Source organism: Equus quagga, chromosome 5, assembly GCF_021613505.1.
Source record: "Equus quagga isolate Etosha38 chromosome 5, UCLA_HA_Equagga_1.0, whole genome shotgun sequence".
Classification (NCBI taxonomy): Eukaryota; Metazoa; Chordata; class Mammalia; order Perissodactyla; family Equidae; genus Equus; species Equus quagga.
The window spans coordinates 30523723-30546046 of NC_060271.1; the positions used below are offsets into that span (position 1 = coordinate 30523723).

Genomic DNA, 22324 nt, shown 5'->3' on the forward strand with positions numbered 1-22324 from the left:
CTTTGGGGCCATGCTGGAATAAAATAAGGGTTACTTGAACACAAGCACTGGGATATGATGACAGTCAACCTGATAACCCAGATGGCTACTAAGTGACTAATGGGTGGGTAGATATGCTGGACAAAGGGGTGATTCACCTCCCAGGAAGGAGCCAGACTGTGTGAGATTTCATCACGCTATTCAGAACAACGTACAACTGGTAACTTATGAATTGTTTATTTCTGGCATTTTCCGTTTAATATTTTCGGACCACAGGTAACCACAGGTAACAGCAACCATGGAAAGTGAAACCGTGGATGAGGGGGACTACCGTAAACTCTCGCAAGGACATGTGGTTCGATGGGTTGTTTTTTACTGAGCCCTTACTATGTGCTCAGCATAGTGCTCTTAGATATAGTAAGGGTTACAAAGGAAGTTTAAGACAGTCCTCAGGCAGCAACAGGCATGAAAGAAAAATGTAACTGCCTGCTTTGCTTTCCATCCCATAGAAAGTCCCCCAGAGATTTTGTATTCAGGTGTTGTGTTGGCATGTTTCTAAGATAAGGGCTGAAAGAGCAAGAGTAATGCCCATCAGGTGGGGAATGAGGAGCCATTATTGGGAGAATTCCCTTCTCCTGTCTGTGTTCTCTTGTGTTTAGATGAGAGTATCTTTCTTTTATGTGGGTCCTCATAATAATAGCATTTACCTTTGGAGGGCATATGTTATGTCAGGCTATATGTTAATGCTTTAAACACATTAGATAATTCAATCCTCATAATAATACCTAGAAGGTTGTAATGGGCTGAATTGTGTCCCCCTCCCAAATTCATATGTTGAAGTTCTACCCCCAGTGCCTTATGATGTGACTGTATTTGGGACTAGGGTCTTTAAAGGGGTAATTAAATTAAAATGAGGTCATTAGGTGGGCCCTAATCCAATATTAGGGACACCAATATGGTTGTGTCCTTATAAAAGGCGGATATTAGGATGCAAACAAACACAGAGGGAAGACTGCGTGAAGACTCAGGGAGAAGATGGCCGTCTACAAGCCAAGGAAAGAGGCTTTGGAAGAAACCTGATACCGAACTTCTTAATCTCAAGTTCTTGTGCCTGACATGCACAGTAAGCCAATCACTGAGACATGTGCTTGGAGATGGAGAAAGGTTTATTCAAACTGGCCAAAAGAAGCAGGCAGGAGGATAGGTTCTCTCAAATGCGCCTTAACAAGAGAAGAAAGCAGAAGAAAGCAGGCGGTTTTATGAAGCTAAGGGGCTTGGCAGGAGGAGTTTTAGAGAAACAAAGGAGCAATCATACTTCTTTTTCTCTAGATAAACCCTTGGGCAATCTGACTTCTGGGCTCAACTGCAGCTGGGGGCTGGTTATCTGGTGATCCTTGAAGGCATTCTTTTTCTTCTGCAAAACAAGCTCATAGGGGCCGCCCAGTGGCACAGCAGTTAAGTGCGCATGTTCTGCTTCAGCGGCCCGGAGTTCGCCGGTTCAGATCCTGGGTGCGGACATGGCACCGCTTGGCAAGCCATTCTGTGGTAGGCATCCCACATATAAAGTAGAGGAAGATGGGCACGGATGTTAGCTCAGGGCCAGTCTTCCTCAGCAAAAAGAGGAGAATTGGCAGCAGATGTTAGCTCAGAGATAATCTTCCTAAAAAAAAAAAAAACTAAAACAAAAACCAAGCTCATAAATCCTTGTGACCCTTGAGTTACCACTCAGGTTAAACAAGAAAACAGCAAATTAACAAGATTAACTTCTTTTCATCTATGTCTGTATTGGGAACAAGGTGAAAGGTAATCCTGTTCTTATTGAATATTTACAGTAACCCTCAGGTACCCAGCTTCAAACCAACCCTGCCAACACCTTGATCTTGGACTTCTAGCCTCCAGAATTGTGAGAAAATAACTTTCTGTTGTTTAAATCACCCAGTCTGTGGTACATTGTTCTGGCAGCCCTGGCAAACTAATACATGGGTATTATCCCCATTTTAGAGATGAGTAAAGTGAGGCCGAGGAAGGAGAATTTAGTTGCCTAAAATCACGCAGCCAGCATACAATAAAATTCACTCTCAGAATTTGGTCCATTTGCTGAGGGTTGAGACCACAACATTACAAATGGCTTGACATCCACGTGGGTGTTAAACAAATGGCTGGAGGAGGGAATGAAGACAGATCTTATTCTACTGGTGAAAGAGCAAACCAGCCTTCCTTAATCTGGCCAGTGAATGCCCCTCAGTCTGCGCCCAACCCAGGGGAGAGGAAGGGAAAGCCAGAGAGGCCTGAGTCACTTTTCCTCGCCTTTAGGCCCAGGACCATTCTGGAAGTGGTGGCCATAACTGGTCAGGGATTCAAATCATTCCTGACCTCATTTAATTTCTTTTTTTTGAGGAAGATTAGCCCTGAGCTAACACCTGCCACCAATCCTCCTCTTTTTGCTGAGGAAGACTGGCCCTGAGCTAACATCTGTGCCCATCTTCCTCTACTTTATATGTGGGACGCCTGCCACAGCATGGCTTGCCAAGCAGTGCATAGGTCTACACCCAGGATCCGAACTGGTGAACCCTGGGCCATCAAAGCAGAACATGGGAACTTAACCACCGAGCCAACTGGCTGGCCCCCTGACTTCATTTAAAATGAGCAACAACTCTTGTTACTCTAAGTGGTCTTTCCTTTTTCTCTTTATCTTTCACACCCAAATTCCCCAGCTGGGCAGGGTCCTTATCACATTGTCTTGTGAATGTAGGGCTGGCTAGAGACCAGATACAAGGAATCAGTTGAAAAATATAAAATTGGATCACACACCTTACCTACAGGCCCTGTGGAATTACTGAGGGGTTGTGGTCCAGTGACCTACGGGCAATAGATAAGGACCCTTAGGCCAGCTGTAGAGTGTATAAGGATGGGAATTATGGCTTGAACTCCCAGTTCTAGCTCATAAGGACTGCTTACGTCCCAGGGAGGGTCACCATATCTTTTTTTTTTCTTGAGGAAGATTAGCCCTGAGCTAACATCTGCTGCCAATCCTCCTCTTTTTGCTGAGGAAGACTGGCCCTGAGCTAACATCCATGCCCATCTTCCTCTACTTTATATGTGGGATGCCTACCACAGCATGGCCTGCCAAGTGGTGCCGTGTCTGCACCAGCGAACCCCGGGCTGCCGAAGTGGAACATGTGCACTTAACTGCTGAGCCACCGGACCCGCCCCTATATCTTATCAACAAATTGGGGTTGTCTAACCTACAAGTCAAACCTACAACCAGATGAGTGGAGTGCTAGAGCCAGCCTGTGCATGAATCATATCAAGAATCAACATACTAGGGTTCACTAGTTGCATATAACCAACCATATACAGCAAGGGTGTGAACAGCACCAGCCCTAGGGAAACCATTCATAGAAAGGGAGCCCCTTTCTTTGTACTACAGCATGCAGGTAGTCTGAGCTTTCATAGCCCCACGAAGCCTGCTCCCACAGAGCGCCTGTCATTCCTCCACTCTTTTCTTTTCAAAAATGGAGATGAAATAAAGGTATTTTCTGGTAAATAAAAGCTGAATGGATTTGTCACCAGCAGACCCTCACCCCAAGAAATTCTGAAGAAAGTTCTAGAGGCAGAAAGGAAAGGATAGTGGTCGGAAATTTAGATCTATAGGAAGAAAGAACATTGGGAATGGCAAATAAGTGGATGGATATTTAAAAAGCTAACTTTTTGTTCTGTTAAAAAATTATTTAAATGGCAATTGACTTTAAAGCAAAAATAACAGTGTAATTTAGGGTTTTTAAACGTATGTAGATGTGAGATGTGTTCCAACCATAGTGCAAAGGACAGTAGCGGTGGAAGGGGAATTGTACCGTTGTAATGATGCCAATCTTCTCCAAACTGACTTGTTTTTATCTTCCATTAAATTCCAACAAAAATCCGTGCAGAATTTTTGAGAAACTTGTAAGCTTATTCCATAGTTTTCATAAAGTTAAATGTCCAAGAATAGCAAAGACAGTGCTGAAGAGAAAGTCAGGGTAAGAGGCCTTGTCCCACCGTATTCATTAAGAAAATATAGGGGTTGGCCCAGTGGCACAACAGTTAAGTGCACATGTTCTGCTTTGGTGGCCCAGGGTTCGCTGGTTTGGATCCCGGGTGGGGACATGGCACCGCTTGGCTAAGCCATGCTGTGGTAGGCATCCCACATATAAAGCAGAGGAAGATGGGCACGGATGTTAGTTTAGGGCCAGTCTTCCTCAGCAAAAAGAGGAGGATTGGCAGCAGTTAGCTCAGGGCTAATCTTCCTCAAAAAAAAAAAAAGAAAGAAAAAAGAGAAAATGTAGGGGCAGGTCCGGTGGTGTAGTGGTTAAGTTCATGTGCTCCACTTTGGCAGCCCAGGGTTCGCAGTTTTGGATTCCAGGCATGGACCTACACACCCTCATTAAGCCATGCTGTGGCGGCATCCCACATACAAAATAGAGCAAGATTGGCACAGACATTAGCTCAATGACAATCTTCCTCAAGCAAAAAGAGGAAGATTGTCAACAGATGTTAGCTCAGGGCCAATCTTCCTCACCAAAAAAAAAAAAAAAAAAGGAAAGGAAATAAAAAAGAAAACATAGTATCTATGCAGAGATACAAACTCACCAAAGAAGTACAATAGCATAGAAAAAGATCCATGGGTACATGAAAACTTGATATAAGACAGTGATGGCACTGTTGATTCTGGGGAAAGGTAAGTGGCAATGAGACAATTGGTCATGCATGAATAAAAAATGAAATTGGATCCATACCTCACCCTATACGCAAAAGTCAATTCTCAGTGATTGAAGACTTACAAGTGAAAGGCAAAACTTAAAAAAGAAAGAAAGAAAGAAAGCTTCCAGAGAATATCTTTAAGGCCTAGGAATAGGGAAGATTTTCTTAAACAAGATATAAAGTGCTAGCCATAAAAAAAAAATTGATAAATTTGACTACATTAAATTAAAAACATTTGTTCATCAGAAGATACCACCACAAAGACAGTAAAAAGACAAGTCGCAAACTGGGAGAAGACATTTGCAACACTGTTACTATAGCTGAGAAAAAGTTAGTATCTAGAATATATTCTTACTGTAAATATTCAACAAGATTATCTTTGACCTTGTTATGAAAAGAAGTTAATCTGGTCAATTTGCTATTTACCTGAGGGGTATCTCAAGGGTCACAAGGATTTGCGAGGTTGTTTTACAGAAGAAAAAGAATGCCTTCAAGGATCACCAGATAACCAGCCCCCAGCTGCCTTGACCCCAGAGGTCAGATTGCCGAGGGGCTTCTCTGGAGTGAAAGAAACGTGGATTACCCCTTTGTTTCTCCAAAACTCCTCCTGCCAAGCCCCTTAGCTCTACAAACCCCCTACTTTCTTTTCTTGTTAAGGCGTATTTGAGAGAACCTGTCCTCTGGCCCACCTTCCGTTTTGGCCAATTCGAATAAGCCTTTCTCCATCTCTAAGCACCTGTCTCAGTGACTGGCCTACTGTGCATCGGGCACACAAACTGGAAACTAAGACATCTGGTATCACTATCACAGACAAGAAAAACCCAATGGAAAGATGAGCAAAGACTTGACCAGCATTTCAAAGAAGAAGCTATCAACAAGTGCCAAGATGCTGAACCTCTCCAGGAATCTGGGAAGTACCAGCTAAGATCACAAGATACCAATTTACATCTACTAGACTATTGAAAATTAGGAAGTCTGGTCATACAAAGTCTTGTTGAAGATGTGGCTCAGCCAGAACTGTCATATATTGTTTGCAGGAGAGCAAACGCTTTGGAAAACAATTTGGCATTATGGAATAAAATTAATGATGTGCCAACTTCATGACCCAGCATTGCCACTCCAAACTCTTGCATGCGTAGACCAAGAAACACATATGAAATATTTGTAGCAATATTATTCCTACTGGAAAAAATTGGATATAATGGAAATGTCCATAACGTGGATAATAGATAGATTGTAATATGTTTTAAAAGTGGAATATTATGCAGAAGGAAATAGAATTAAGTACAGCTACATGCGACAAAATAGATGAAACTTAGAAATATAAAATTGAATGAAAAAAACAAGTTGTAGAACACTTTGTGTGGTATGAGCTCATGTATTAAAAGCTGAAAAAAAACTAGAAAAACTAACATATTATTTTAGGGGAGCATACATTTATGATAAAATTATTTTACTTATTTATTTTAAAGATTGGCACCTGAGCTAACAACTGTTGCCAATCTTCTTTTTCTTTTTTTGCTTTTTCTCCCCAAATCCCCCCAGTACATAGTTGTATATTTTTCAGTTGTGGGTCCTTCTACTGGTGGCATATGGGACGCTGCCTCAACATGGCCTGATGAGTGGTGCCTTGTCCGCGCCCAGGATCTGAACCCACAAAACCCTGGGCCGCCGAAGTGGAGTGCGTGAACTTAACCACTCGGCCACGGGCCCTAAAATTATTTTTTAAATGAGGAACATGTAGGAAAGTGGTTCCCTCGTGAGGGACAGGATGGAGGGTGAGATAGAGAGCACAGAAGTAGATTATTAAGCAGTGTTAGTAACGCTCCAACTCTTCAGTTGAGTTGGGGCATGTTCAGAGCTATTTTTAAAAATGCTACATATTTTTTTTGGTGTTTTACAAATATAACACAATATGGGGGAGAAAAACTTCTAGCCGTGTGGTTAGATTGTTGACAAAACAACTTCCTAAGAACTGGAACACAAAAAGACAATGGAGTCATATTTTCAAAGTGTTGAAGGGAAAGAACGTTGAAACCAGAATTTTATCTGTAGTTACACTGTCATTTAAGTATTAGAGTAAAATAAATATTTATTCAAGGCCTCAGAAATGTTGCCACATAAGGACCGTCTTTGAAATCACTCCTGAAGTAAGTATAAAGCAAGAAGAGAACTGAGTCCAGGACAAAGCAAGGAGCTATGAGGAGCAAAGGTGAATAAATAACTTAATAAACTTCCTTAGTGTCTAAATAAATTGTGATCTCCCCATCCAACAAAAAAAAGTTATGGACTCTAGAACTAAAATTCTTTGTGCTCTTATCTGGTAATCAGAGAAATGCAAATTAAAACAATTGGCTAATAGTTTACATCCACAATACTGCCAAAAATTAGAAACTCAGTGTAATTCAAAGGACTGGTAAGGAAGGGAGGAAACAGGATTTTCCACAAATTGCCGATGGAGGAATAAGTTATGTGTACTTTTTCCCTGGAAGGCCTTTTGGTTGTACTTAGTCAAATTAAGTATATCTATGTTTGTCCTATGACTCAGCGATTCTACTCCTGAGTATGTTAACCATCCCACTTCCCCCCGCACCCCCAAAATACCAAAAAGGCCTCTCACCCAGATCCATAAGGTATATATCTGCGAAAGTTGATTTCACGTTGTGTATGTGGTTGGAACTGGAGGCAAACTGTGTGTCCATCATTAAGGAGATGGATGAGAAAAATGTGGCATTTCATGGACCTCTGTGCAGTGGTCAGAAATAATGCACTGGATTTACACTCAGCAATATGGTTAGAGCTTTAAAAATATGTTCAGTGAGAAAAGTAAGAAACAAAATATCTGTATCACATTTATGTAAAATTTATGAAAATTCAAAACATTTATTCTTAACACTGCTGTATATATATATATTTTTTTAAAGATTTTATTTGTTTCCTTTTTCTCCCCAAAGCCTCCCAGTACATAGTTGTATATATTCTTCGTTGTGGGTCCTTCTAGTTGTGGCATGTGGGACGCTGCCTCAGCATGGTTTGATGAGCAGTGCCATGTCCGCGCCCAGGATTCGAACCAACGAAACACTGGGCTGCCTGCAGCAGAGCCCACGAACTTAACCACTCGGCCACAGGGCCAGCCCTGTATATTTTTTGAAGACACATTCATTCAATCGTGTATTCAATAAGTATTTTTTTTAATACTTACTATGTGTCAGTTACCACTCTACATTGGGATTATAGCAGCAAACAAAACAAAATTCTAGTTTTTCTGGAATTTATATTTTACTAGAAGGAGACAGATAATAAGGAAAAATAAATGAGGAAGGCAGGATGGTCATGGGGGAGATGTGCTGTTTCATAAAGGGCGGCCAGGGAAGTCCCCGCTGGTAAGGTGACCTTTGAGCCGAGGCCTACTTTCAGAGGAGGAGCAAAGTCGTGGCTATGCGGGGGAAGAGAATTCCAGCAAAGAGAACAGTAGGTACAAAGGTCCTGAGGTGGGAGTGTGTTTGGCATGTTCTAGAAACATTAAGGAGGCCAGCATGTGGCTGGAGTAGGGTGAGAGAGGGAGTTAACAGAAAGTGAAGGAAGTTGTGGTGGGCGCAGTCGGCATTTATGATTTTCCTTAGACTGAAACAAGAATCAATTAGAGGCTTTTTAGCAGAAGAGTGAAATGATCTGGCTCAGTTTTTTTTATTGGGGTCATAATAGTTTATAACATTGCAAAATTTCAGTTGCACCTTATTGTCAGTCACTGTATATACGTGTCCCTTCACCCTTTATGCCCATGCCCCACGCCCCTTCCCCTCTGGTAACCACTAATCTGTTCTCTTTGTCCTTGTATTTGTTTATCTTCTACATATGAGTGAAATCATATGGTGTTTGTCTTTCTCTGTCTGGCTTATTTCGCTTAACATAATACCCTCAAATTGCACCCACGTTGTTGCAAATGGGACGATTTTGTCTTTTTTATGACTGAGTACTATTCCATTATATATATACCACATCTTCTTTATCTATTCATCAGTCGATGGGCACCTAGCTTGCTTCCATGTCTTTTTTTTTTTTTTTTTGAGGAAGATTAGACTAGAATAGGTGGTGACTAGAATAGGGTGGTAGAAGAGATGTGAAAGGCCAGTCTTCAAAGGAAAAAAAGAAAAGCTTCAAGAGAATATCTTTAAGGACTAGGCATAGGGAAAACTTCTTTAAACAAGATATTTTACAAAGTGCTACCCATAAAAGAAACAAATTGATAAATCTGACTATATTCAAGTAAAGACATTTGTTCATCAGAAGATACCACAAAGAGAGTAAAAACACAATTTGAAACTGGGAGAAGATATAGAATTTAAAAATAGAGCAGACAATTTACCAATGGATGGGTGTGAGGGAAATGGAGGAATCGAGGATGTTGCTGAAGGTTTTGGCCTGAGCAACTGGAAGAATGGAGTTGCTTTTCTCTGGGTGGGAAAGACTGGGAGAGGAGTAGCTTTAGGTGGAAAAAACAAGAGTTTGCTTTGGGCCGTGTTTGAGATGCCTGTTACACGTCCAAGTGGAGATCTCAAGTGGTCTCTTGGCCATTTACGTCTAGAATTCAAGGAGAGGTCTGATGACACACATTTGGGAGTTGCAGCATATAGGTGGTGTTTAAATCACGGGATGAGAAATCACTGAGGGAGTGAGCACAGACAGCAAAGAAGACTGAGCCCAAGCCCCGAGGCACTGGGTTATTTAGAAGTAGGGAAGGTGATGAGGAGCCAACCGACGAGACGGGAAAAGGAATGGCTACTCAGGTTGGAAGCGAACCAAGAAAGGGCGGGGTCCTGGAGGTCAAGCAAGAAAATATTTCTAGAAGGAAGGAGTGATAGGCTAAGATGAGCCAGGAGGACTAAGCAGATAAGGATAGTTTAGCGCAATGATGGTGTTGAAACCTCACTGGAGAGGGCTCTGGAGAGACCAGGAAGAGAAAAAGTGGATAAAACAAGTAGGGACAGCAGTTTTTTTTTTTAATGGGGTGGAAAATTCAAGGACTTTATTTCTGGTCACCACTCTTCTCTCTTGATCCAAACGGTGATATAAAAAGAATAGAAACACACAAAAATCAGTCCATGAGATTAGCAGCTAACTCCCCTCCCTCCCTCATTCACTATCAAATCAAGACACGTGGTTGAAGTTTAATTGATGTTTATCCTCCGCGATTCCTGCTTCCCGCTGTGTCCAAATTCTGCTCTTCCCTGAAGCCTCCACCAACAGGTGGGGGAGAGGGAGGTGGGCCTTGGAGAAGCCTGTGTGTGGCAGCTTAGTCCTCTGAGAACAGGTGGGGTGGAGACATGGGCTGGACTGCCAGCGTTCCTCTCTCTTCCAGCTTTCTTTTTGGCCCCACTCAGGCCCCCTGACCCACCAACATGATCGGCCGGTGCCCAGCACCGTGGTGCTTTTCTTTCTCACCTCTCCAGCCCCTGTGAGGCTGCCAAACCTCGATGGCCCTTACATCAAGTCGCCTCTGCCTTAGGATACAGCTCCTTCCTTTGACAGATGTTCTCTGCCAGGACCCCAACCTCCACACACCCCAACCTGGAGGAGTTAGAGGCTAGAGATTTGGCATGGGGCGGGGGGGGCAGTTTAGCCCATGTCTCCCTCCAGGTGGGCAATCAGCACCACCATGACAACTTGCCCCACCGCCTCAGCACCTCCAGATGTGACAGCTCAGACAACACAGACTCCATTGCTACGGAGAAAAAGCCGCCTGCAGTGAAAGGCAGAACCCAGCCGCCACCTGTACCACTGCGCTTCACTGCCTACTGTCCCTCCTTGCGTTAGGAGGGCACAGGCTGTGCCTGCCAGTGTGCCTATTGCCAAACTGGACCAGGATGCACTTCATGTAGCAGGACAGTCATATGCGCAGGATCCCAGCTCCTGATCCCCTTGAAATGAAGCGCCAATGGCCAGACCATCCAGCAAGTTGTGTGCCAGGTCAGCAGCCATATTCAGGTTCCCTGATACACGCAGGTCTGAACCTGCTTTTCCTCCTTCAGAATTCTGAGGTCTCCACGGCCCATCTTTGGGTCTGTGCTCCCTCCTCTCCTCTTCCACGACCCCCCGCTTCCTTTTCTTCTTCCTCTGAGCTCTGCTTCTTCTTCGAAGGACGCTCTTGTCTTCCATGTGTGACCGTGAGCGTGTGCATGTCCTCCTGTCACGCGTCTCACAAATTTCTCCACCACAAGAGAAGCAACAGTTCCACCGAGGACCCACAGTCCCGTGGACAGATGGGGCCCTCCCACAGTGCTCCAGGGGGTGGTGAGAATGAGGCTCCGGGGCAGGAGCGCTGAGTTGCAGGCAAGCATCTCCCAGGAGCCCACTCGAAGCAAAACAGAGCAAAATCTAGAGCAGAGGGTGATGCCAGGAGTTTGACTCCACAGGAGTAAAGAAGAGGATGAAAAATGGAGCTACAGAGTCAGCACTGTGGCCTCCAGAGTCCAGGTCCTTCCTGATGCCAGGAGCCCCTGACTCCCCACAGCCTCCATGACTGTCCTCGTGGCCATGGCCATGTCCTCTGTAGTAGAGGCTCTCATGGGAGTGGCCATGGTGCAGATCCTCATGCGAATGTCCGCGATTGTGACCATGAGTATGTACATGCCAGATGCCCTAATGAAGGTGACCAATGGCCACAGGCATGGCTGTGTCCATGGTAGAAATCCACACGTGAGTGCCTGTGGCTGCAGCCATAGGGGTCCTCATGCAGGTCCTTGCACAGGTTGCCATGACCTTCATGTCCAGCCACCAGCAGCCCCAAGACTGCCCAGGACAGCCATCCCACCACACCCAGAGGGGACCCCGGGCCTCTGGCCACCTCACAGACCAGTAGGACAGAGGCAGTGACTCCACTTGACCCTCAACTCTATACCTATGCGGGGTCTGCTTTATTCCACTCATGCCCTCTGTCCACTTCTATGGGCCTCTCCTCCATTCCTTTCTGTCCCCACCCACAGTGTTCCCAAGACTCTTCCCAACATGGCAGTTTTGAAGCATTTTGCCATCAAGAAAAGCAGAGGGGTCGCGCAGTGCCTGGAGGGGCCATTTCATCAATGGAAAGTTTTTGTTTGTTTTTAGTATGAGACAAATTGAAGAAATTAAAGGGAGTGTCTATGGTGGAGAAGAAATGTAGAAGCGGGGATTCAGGGTGAAGTGGAAAAATGATTAAACAAGAGGGGCTCTGTATGGTCAAGATGCAGGGTGCCCCTGAAGGGAGAGAAGGGTAGAAGTCTCTGTGCTGGGGGCCGGGCAGTGGGGGAAAGCAGATAGAACAGAACAAACATCACAGTCTTCTTCTTCTTCTTTTTTTTTTGGTGAGGAAGATTGTCCCTGAGCTAACAGCTGAACCAGTCTTCTTCCATTTTGTATGTGGGATGCTGCCACAGCATGGCTTGATGAACAATGCGTAGGTCTGTGCCCAGGATCCGAACCTGCCAACCCCGGGCCACTGAAGCAGAGAATGCGAACTTAAGCACTTTCACCAGTGGGCTGGCCCCCACCGTGCTCTTCTCCCCTCTGGTCTTTATCATGCAGAGCAAACTGCCCAGTTCACAGATTCATCCATTCAAGGTTGTGAATACTCATACACTGATGTTTTTTCTCTCTTTTACTCCCATGTGACTCCCAAGGCAGGAACTGGAAAGCTGGAAAGAATGAATAAACTGGTCGTTGTATTTCTCTGACATGAAGGAAGCCACTGCAGCATTCTTTAAGAGTATCAGGGGGCCCAGGTAAAATTCATTTAAGAGATTGAGTTTGAGCTGGGAAGGGACCTTGGGCTGTAATTGGACATAGGGCTTCCTATGGCTAGAGAATTGAAGGCCAGTCTTGTTTTCACCTGTTTCTCCCAAACGTGGGCAGACAGAGTCTGGGGCAGTAGTATCTGCTGAGCCACAGCAGTTTGCTTCTTTGCCAGGAAATGTTCTATGCAAGGGATGGGTGTCCTGAGACAAAGGGCTACAGAGCTGGGACAATGCCCCCAGTGTGTGCTCCCATCCAGTGGGCCTGAGACGATTCCTGGAGACATTTTTGTTGGGTTACTGCACACCCACAAATAGCTACTTAAAAAAAGGAAAAGAACAAAACTTGACAATTAGTGGGTTTCTTAGAAAAGGCATTTTAAAACTAACAGATACACAGATGCGCCTGTTGCTTCTTGCGATAGACTGTAAATTGTTACCCCAGCCTCCGGTCTCGCCCACGCCAAACCATTCTGCACATTGTAGGACTAATCTCCTTAAGGCACAGATCTGATCTTGTCACTTCAATAGTCAAGCACCTTCAGTGGCTCCCCACTGCCTTTAAAATAGTCAAGCACTGAAGATCCTTCATCCTGGAGCCTGTCTTCTCTTCCCAGCCCATCTCCCACTGCTCCCTTGGACGTCTGCTAAACTGAAGCTTCTCTCTCGAGCTCGTGTCTCTTCTTTATCTCTCTTCCTCTCTTCCCTCTCTTCCCCTGACTCACTCCTACTCAATTTTTACTCTTAGTTTAGATGTTATTTCTCCTGGGGCGCTTTCTTCCCAACCTCTGGGCTGAGCTAAGTGCAAGAGGCTTACATAACACCCTGAACTCTTTCCTATCACAAAAATCACCATTCTGTATTGTATTTGTTTAGTTGTTTGTCTTCCCTGCTATGCAATAAGTTCTGTGAGGTCAGGGACCATATCTCTCTTGCTCACAGTTGTATCTCCAGTGCCTGGTATGCACTTACGAATGTAAGCAAGAAAGAAGGAGCAAGTGGACTGAGCATTCTGCCTTGACTCCAAAGTTCTCCTCTTGCTTTTCTTTCCCCCTTGTGACCTGTCCTCGCCGCAATTCTTACCTATAAAATTTCTACCCAAACCACTCATATTCAGTCACTCAGTTTAGGAGAAAGTTGACGTCGCAGCAAAGCAGGGAAAGGATGGTCTTCTCAAAAAATAGTGCTGGGTCAACTGGATATCTAGATGGAAAAAAATGAATCTGGACCCCTACCTCATACAAACACCAAAATCAATCTTAGATGGATGGCATATTTAAATATAAACAATAAAACAATAAGACTTTTGGGAGAAAACATAGGAGAAAAATCTTCATAATCTTTAGGTAGGCAAAGATATCTTAAACAGGATACAAAGAGCACTGATTATAAAGGAAAATATTGATAAACTAGCATTCAGGTAAAAACCTGTTTTCATTAAAACATACCAATAAGAGATTTAGAAAGGCAGACACAGAACAGAAAAATAATAGAGAAAATCAATGAAATCAAAAAAGTTGGTTCTTTATAACAATCAATAAAATTGATAAACCTTTAGGTGGACAAACCAAGAAAAACAATAGAGAAAAGACTCAAATTACTCAAATCAGGAATGAAAGAGGAAACATCATTACTGACCTTTCAGAAATAAAAAGAATAATAAGGGAATACTATGAAAAATTGTATGCCAACAAACTAGCTAACCTAAATGAAGTGGACAAATTCCAAAAAAACACAAATTACCAAACTGACTGAAGAAATAGAAAATCTCAATAGACCTATAACAAGTAAAGTGATTGAATTAGTAATAATAATTAAAAAAAAAAAGACTTACAACAAAGAAAAGCCGAGATCCAAACAGTCAGACAGCTTCACTGCTAAATTCTACCAACTGTTGCAAGAATTAACACCAAGCCTCCCAAAAAATAGAAGAGGGAACACTTCCCAACTCATTCTATGAGGCTAGTATTACTCTGATACCAAAACCAGACAAAGACATCACAAGAAAAGACAATTGTAGACCAATATTTCTCAAAATTTAGATGCAAAAATCCTCAGCGAAATACTGCGAAAAGAATCCGGCACCATATAAAAAGAATCTCACACCAGGATTAAGTGAGATTCATCCCAGGAATGCAAGATTGGTTTAACACATGAAAATCTATCAATGTAATATACCATATTAATAGAATAAAGGACAAAAGCAGTATGATCATCTTATAGGTGCAGAAAAATCATTTGACAAAATCCAACTCCTCCTTCTGATAAAGACACTTCTGCTGGGAATAGAAGTGAATTTCCTCAACCTAACAAAGGCCATCTAGGAAAAACCCACAGAGAACATCATACTTAATGGTGAAAGACTTGTTGCTTCCCCCTAAGATGAAGACGACGACAAGGGTCTGCTCCTACCACTCCTATTCAAAATAGCACTGGAAATTCCAGCCTGAGCAATTAGGCAAGAAAAAGAAATAAAAAGCATCCAAATTGTAAAGGAAGAGGTAAAATTATCTCTATTCACAGATGACATGATCTTATATGTAGAAACTCTAACGATCTTACACAAAAACACCGTTAGAGCTAATAAACAAATTCAGTAAAGTTGCAGGATACAAAATCAACACACAAAAATCAGTTGCATTTCTATATACTAATGATGAACAACCTGAAAAGGAAACTAAGAAAACAATTCCAGGGGGCCAGTCCGGTGGCGCAGTGGTTAGGATCACATGTTCTACTTCAGCGGCCCAGGGTTCACTGGTTCAGATCCCGGGTGTGGACATGGCACCACTTATCAGGCCATGCTGAAGCAGGCATTCCACATATAAAGTGAAGGAAGATGGGCACAGATGTTAGCTCAGGGCAAGTCTTCCTCAGCAAAAAGAGGAGGATTGGCGGCAGATGTTAGCTCAGGGCTAATCTTCCTCAACAAAAAGAAAGAAAGAAAGAAAGAAAACAATTCAATTTATAAGAGCATTGAAAAAAGTAAAATACTTAGGAATAAATCTAACAAAAAAAGTGAAACACTTGCACAATGAAAACTAAAAAATTCCATTGAAAAAAATTAAAGACAACCAAAATAAACGGAAAGACATTCCATGTTCATGGATCAGAAGACTTAATATTATTAAGATGACAATATTCCCTAAAATGATCTACAGGTTCAATGCAATCCCTATCAAGATATCAGCTGCCTTTTTTTGCAAAATCAGCAAGTTAATCTTAAAATTAATATGGAGATATAAGGAACCCGGAATAGCGAAAATATCTTGAAAAAGAAAAAAAAAAGATGGAGAGCTGGACAAAGTGGGAGGACTCATACTTCCAGATTTCAAAACTTAACTACATAACAAGACACTGGGGCACTGGCATAAGACTAGAAATATTGACCAATGGAATAGAATTCAGCATCCAGAAATAAACTCTTATATTTATGGTCAATTAATTTTTTTTTTGAGGAAGATTAGCCCTGAGCTAACATCTGCTGCCAATCCTCCCCTTTTTGCTGAGGAAGACTGGCCCTGAGCTAACATCGGTGACCATCTTCCTCTACTTTATGCGTGAGATGTCTGCCACAGCATGGTTTGACAAGCGGTACCATGTCTGCACTCGGGATCTGAACCTGTGAACCCTGGGCTACTGAAGCGGAACGTGCGCACTTAACCGCTGAGCCACTGGGCCAGCCCCTGGTCAATTAATTTTTGATAAGAGTACTAAGACAATTCAATGGGGAAAAATAGTCTTTTCAACAAATAGTGCTGGGACAATTGGATATCCACATGCAAAAGAATGAAGTTGGACCCCTATCTCACACCATATACAAAAATTAATTCAAAATGGGTCATATACCTGAATTTAAGAGCTAAAACTATAAAACTCTTACAAGAAAATAAAAGAGTAAATCTTCATGTTCTTGGATTAAGCAGTGATTTTTTAGATATGACACCAAAAGTGCAAGTGACAAAAGAAAAATATAGGTAAATTGGGCTTCATCAAAATTAAAACTTTTGTGTTTCAAAGGACACCACCAAGAAAGTGAAAAGAGAGCCCACAGGGTGGGAGAAAATGTTTGCAAATCATACCTGATAAGGGACTTGTAACCAGACTATACAAAGAACTCTTATAACTCAACAATAAAAAACCCCCAAATAACCCAAGTTAAAAACGGGCAAAGGATTTTAATTGGCATTTCTTAAAAAATAATACAAAAATGGCCAATATGCACATAAGACAATACTCAACATCATTAGTCGTTAGGGAAATTCAAATTGAAACCACAATGAAATACCACTTCATAACCATGGGTGTAGGATGGCTATAATCACACAGGGGGACAATAAAATGTTAGCAAGTATGTGGAGAAACTGGAACCCTCATACACTGTGTGTGGAAATATAAAATGGTGCAGCCACTTCAGAAAACAGTTTGGCATTTCCTCAAACGATTAAACAGAGCTATCACGTTACGCAGCAATTCTATTCCTAAGATACATGCCTAAGAGAATTGAAAACTTATGTCTGCACCAAATTTGTATGTGAATGTTCACAGAAGCATTATTCATAATAGCAAAAAGTAGAAACAACCCAAATGTCCTTCAACAGGTGAATGGATAAACAAAATGTTGTATGCCCATACCATGGAGTATTGTTCAGCCATAAAAAGGAATGGAGTACTGCTCATACTATGACATTGATGAACCTTGAAAACATTAAGCTAAGGGAAAGAACCAGTCTAAAAAGGCTACATATTGCCTCGCTCCATTTGTATGACATGTCCCGAATAGGCAAATCCATAGGGACAAAAAGCAGATTAGTGGTTGCCAGGGGCTGACGAGGGGGGCAATGGGAAGTGTCTGCTAATGGACATAGAGTTTCTTTTTGGGATGATGAAAATTTTCTGGAATTTGCTAGCAGTGATGGCTGCACAAATCCATGAATATACCAAAAATCACTGCATTGTATACTTTAAAATGGTGAACTTGATGGTGTGTGAATTATATCTCAAAAAAGCGTTGATTTAGGGGGCTGGCCCCATGGCCGAGCGGTTAAGTTCACGCGCTCCGCTGCAGGCGGCCCAGTGTTTCGTTGGTTCGAATCCTGGGCGCGGACATGACACTGCTCATCAAACCACGCTGAGGCTGCGTCCCACATGCCACAACTAGAAGGACCCACAACAAAGAATATACAACTATGTGCTGGGGGGCTTTGGGGAGAAAAAGGAAAAAATAAAATCTTTAAAAAAAAAAAAAAAGAGTTGATTTAAATAAAGGCGAGCCACAGGACGACAAAGGACTTACATCCAAAATGTATGCAAAACTCCTACAAGTCAATAAGGAAAAAAGAAGACAACCAAATAAACGAATGGACAGAAATAGAAGAGTGACTTCATAAAGGATGACATCTAAATGGCCAATAAACATGAAAAAGTGATCGGTTCCATCAACCATCAGGGAACACAGGTTAGAACCACAATGAGAGACCACAGCACACACGTCAGAATGACTGAAATTCAAGATTCTGAAAATGGTCCTAGTATTTGATTCCACTGGAATAACTGGAACTCTCGTATCCTGCTGGTGGGAAAGTAAATTGGGACAACCCGTTGGAAAACTGTTTGGCACTATTGACTAAGGCTAAAAACACACATACCCTGTGACTTAGCAATGATCCTACTGGAAACATTCCCAACAGAAATATACATATGATCACCAAACTGTTCATAGCAGTACTACTTGTTACAGACCCAAACTGGAAACAACTTTTATGTACACCAAACAGTAGAATGGATAAAAATGTAGTTCTATTCACATATGAAACACTACCACAGTGAGAATGAAAAGATCTTGAACTACTGGTGACAACACGAGCAAAGATGACAAACGCCATTTGTGCAAAAGAAGCCAGAAGCAAGAGTTTACACTATAATTCTACTTACAGACAAGATTGTTCTGTGGTGGTAAAAGTAAGGATGGTGGCTATGCTTTGTGGGAGGGGAGGAGGGGAGGAAGAGGAAATGGGAGGCTTCCGGGATGCTCGTAATGCTTTATTTCTTCATTTTCAGACTGGTTACACAAGTGTGTTCAATCTGTGAACATTTTTCAAGCTGCAACACACATTGTACTTCAATGAAAAAAGCTTTACTTAAAAAAATCCTACCCATTCTTCCAGGTTCTTACAAAATATTCCCTCATTAACATCCACAAAGTCCCTGGGATATGTGTAACTGAAGGCAATCTACCGTCTCTACGACCCCACAGCACTTTGTGGGTCCTCTTATCACTTAGCCTCACCTGGAAACATCTGTATGGAAAGAACGAGAGCTTTGGAGACCTGGGTACCAGAGCCAGCCACTTCTCAGATGGGTGGCCATGAGCAAGTCCCCCACAGCTGTATGGTTCTTAGCGACAAGCAGCAGGAAGTGACTGCTGATTTAAGCAGAAAAGGGAACCAGGTAGTTGCTGGAAGCTCCAGAAGGCCAGAACCAGGCTCAGAGGTCTGCTGCCAGGTATGATGCAGAAAATCATACTGAAGAACTGGTTGGGTCCAGACACCATGGCTGCTTTGTCAGGCATAGGTCACATGGCCAACTCCATAGCCACTGGGTCTGGACTCAAGAATGACCCCAAAACTACTGTTAGAACCCCTGATGTCACTGCCTCTGGAAATGGAGGATGCCAACACACCTGCCACCAGAGCAGATTCTGTACAGTTCCCATCCCACGATGTCATCAGCTTCTGGATTCAAAGTCCGTGGCAGGAGTATCTGATTGGCAGAGCCCACGTCAGGCACCCTCACCCTAGCTGCAAGAGACTCTGGGAACATGAGTGTCTGGCCTTTCTTGCTTTTATAGCAGGAGATAGTTCTGTCTCTTCAAGTAGAGGACTCAAACAGGAGAATGGTCACCAAAAGAATGACAAATGTCCATGGTGTCACCTAAGGACAAGTTATCTCCCTGCACCTGTTTCCTCATCCAAAAAATAGGAATAATGATGGCTCCCATGCATGGGAGTTGTAATGGTTAAAGGAGCTGGGGGGATAAAGGGCCCATCAGATGCCCAGCACACAGTAGGAGCTTAGTTAAGAGTAAACATCATTATTGTTGATTTGGGTTCCAGTTTAATGTCTCCTACAATCCTAGGGGTCCCCAAACGTTGGCATCTCAGTGACTCGTGTTAACTGTAGGCCGTGAAATGGGATTCCTTTTGTCATATTTTATCAAGTTAACAAGTTTCCTAACTCACAGAGAGGTCTTTGATGGCCGCCCACCCTTCCCACCATCCTTTAGAAGTGAGAACGCCACCTCTGAAAAGGCTGCGGCTTCCCCTCGGGACCCTCTACCCATTGTCAGGGAAAGGACGTCTTCAAAAAGGTATTTGTGAGCCCTAAACTCGACTGAAATCAACTCAACAAATGTTTGCTTTAAATCTTTTTATTTTTAGACATTTTCCTTTAAGCGTTTAACATCTTTTACTGATTCACTGGCCGAGTGAGGCAGCATCTGCTCAGTTAGGGAAGGCACCGTGTTGCAAGATCCCTGTCGCCGGAGAGCAGCTGAGCATCCCCGGGAGCAGGGACCGCCACCGACTGTGCTTAGTAGCACCTCAATCTGCACATAGGAGCCTGAAAGGGTGTTTACTGAGTTAGCGTCATTAGTTAAAAACAAAACACCAAAACCCTTCGATTCGCCTCCCCCTCATCTCTCCACATCCCCCTCTTTCCTCCATTTACAAGCTTTCATTCAGCAAAAGAACATACACTAGAGGAAAATTCCTCTAATAATTCCAGGAAGATTCCAGCGTGGGCAGAAGAGTCTGGTTTTAGGGCTGAACCATTCCAAACAATTTTGTTTTTAAAGCAGATTGTGTTTGGGAAACATATTTCTTTGGGGCTTGAGGCCTTAAAGAAATGGCTTTGCTCTGTCCCACCCTTTGCTCCTTGGCCCTACATGGCAGGGGAACACAGCAGGAGTCCTCAGAGCTTGGATGGGTTTAGAGAGAGTTCATTTGGCTACAGTTGTGGAAGCCCAAAGGAGGCTACCGAAGTGGCTTTACCTCCACTTTTGGTTTGGAAACCAGACCTCTGACCCCTACTCAGACATACGGACAAACCGGCCCTCCTTTTGGTCAGCCCATGATCCCAGTTCTTTGAGCCAGGATAGTAGAGAAGAGTTCGATACAACAAAATGATGGACTCTGGAGTCACAGATACCTGGCTTTGAGTCTTGCCTTTGCAACTTACTAGCTGTGTGACTTTGGGCAAGTACTTTTCCTCTTTGAGTCTGAAATTCTCATCTGCAAATGGAAAACATAATACCTCCCAGGGTTACTGGGAAAAATAAATCCTATGAGATAACTTAGAAGCATCTTGCAAAGTGCCTGGTATTTGGTGGATATTTAAACACAGTGGGAGAAAGATGTCCAGGGAGGAAGAATTGCCAGTACTTCTCCAGACATATTCAAGTGAGCACATTCATGGTGAGATGACATGAGCTGTGTGATCCTGGGTCAGTCTTCTGACCTCCCTGACTCTCACTTTCCCCTCACATGGGGATTTCTGATCCCCAAAGGGAGGAGCTCCTAGAATTTGAGGTGAAATGTCAGAATGTGTCACTGTCTGTAACAGACTAAAGATTTATTACCCTGTTTCCAAGATGCCTCCAATTGTAAGATGCACAATTGATTAAAAAATAGCTTTTTGAGATGGAGGGGAAAAAAAATGCAACTACATTAATGGACTCATCAATTTGCAGACATATTCTGATTTCAGAATCATTAAAATGTGAACAAATGTGTGTCTTGCAACTGAAGAAATATTGTAAAAATAATGCTGGCTCCCATGTACTAAGCATCTGCTGGGCCAGACACTATCGGAGCCGCTTTCCTAAGTCCTCGACTTGTTATAATAATAACAGATCTGCCATGAGGCAGGTGTTACCATTCTCACTTCCTGGTTAGGGAGCCGAATGTGCAGAGGTCAAGTCCCTTTTCCAAGGCCACGAAACCAGGAGGTAGAGCCTAGAAAGCAGGTCTTCTTAATTCCAAAATGCTTTTCCCTCTCAATGAACGGTTCTCCAGGCTAAGGAGTCAAAGAGATCAGCTCTGTACAGAGAGATGGTTTGTGAGTGTGGTTCTCTGAATATGTCCTGAATCTCTCCAAGGTGACCAGGAAGGGCATGGATAACATAAACACAGTTGTAATCTAATCAGTCACCAAACACGGGTCCTCGCAGATAAGGTGTTAACCAGAGAATAAGGATTGCCCAGAATCCACATAGAAGGGAGCCAAGAAATGAGAATGAGTCAGGGTTAGTCCAGCCCCAGAGGGAGAGGAGGGGTCCTGACCAGCCACCAGGCTCGCCCCGGGCCTCTGGACACTGCAATAAGTTTTTGTGCTGGAGGCCATTATTCCTCAAAGTCACTCATTCTTTCTACTCTGATGCTTTACTAATGAAGTAGAAACTTTTGAGAAGAACTCAGTCTTTCCCATAACCTTTCTTAAAGAGGAAAAAATGTGCTGCCCATTGTCATGAGCCAGCTGGCAGTCATCTGGTCCTGGAACACATTATAAATTATCCAGTTGGTTTTCTGGCTAGTTAGGCCAAGTTAGTTGCCCTGTGCCTGATTATAGGATTGAATATTTTGCTCTGCAAAGCTGTGCATATGGCCCTTACTCTGATATGACCCCACTGGCAGACCCTGTTGTGACCCCTGACTCCAGGGCTATCTCTCTGTCTGTCTAGCTATCGTGTTTGGGAGGAGACAGCCAAACCCACATTAGTGGATTCCCAACATAGCTCTACTGCATCAGATGACAAAAGACAGTTGGCTCTACTGCATCAG

At 43.1% G+C, this 22324-nt stretch overlaps 1 pseudogene; it reads right to left on the reverse strand.

Moving 5' to 3' along the window:
• Positions 1–10335: 10335 nt before the first annotated feature.
• Positions 10336–11742, reverse strand: LOC124239582 (zinc transporter SLC39A7-like; annotated as a pseudogene).
• Positions 11743–22324: the final 10582 nt, after the last annotated feature.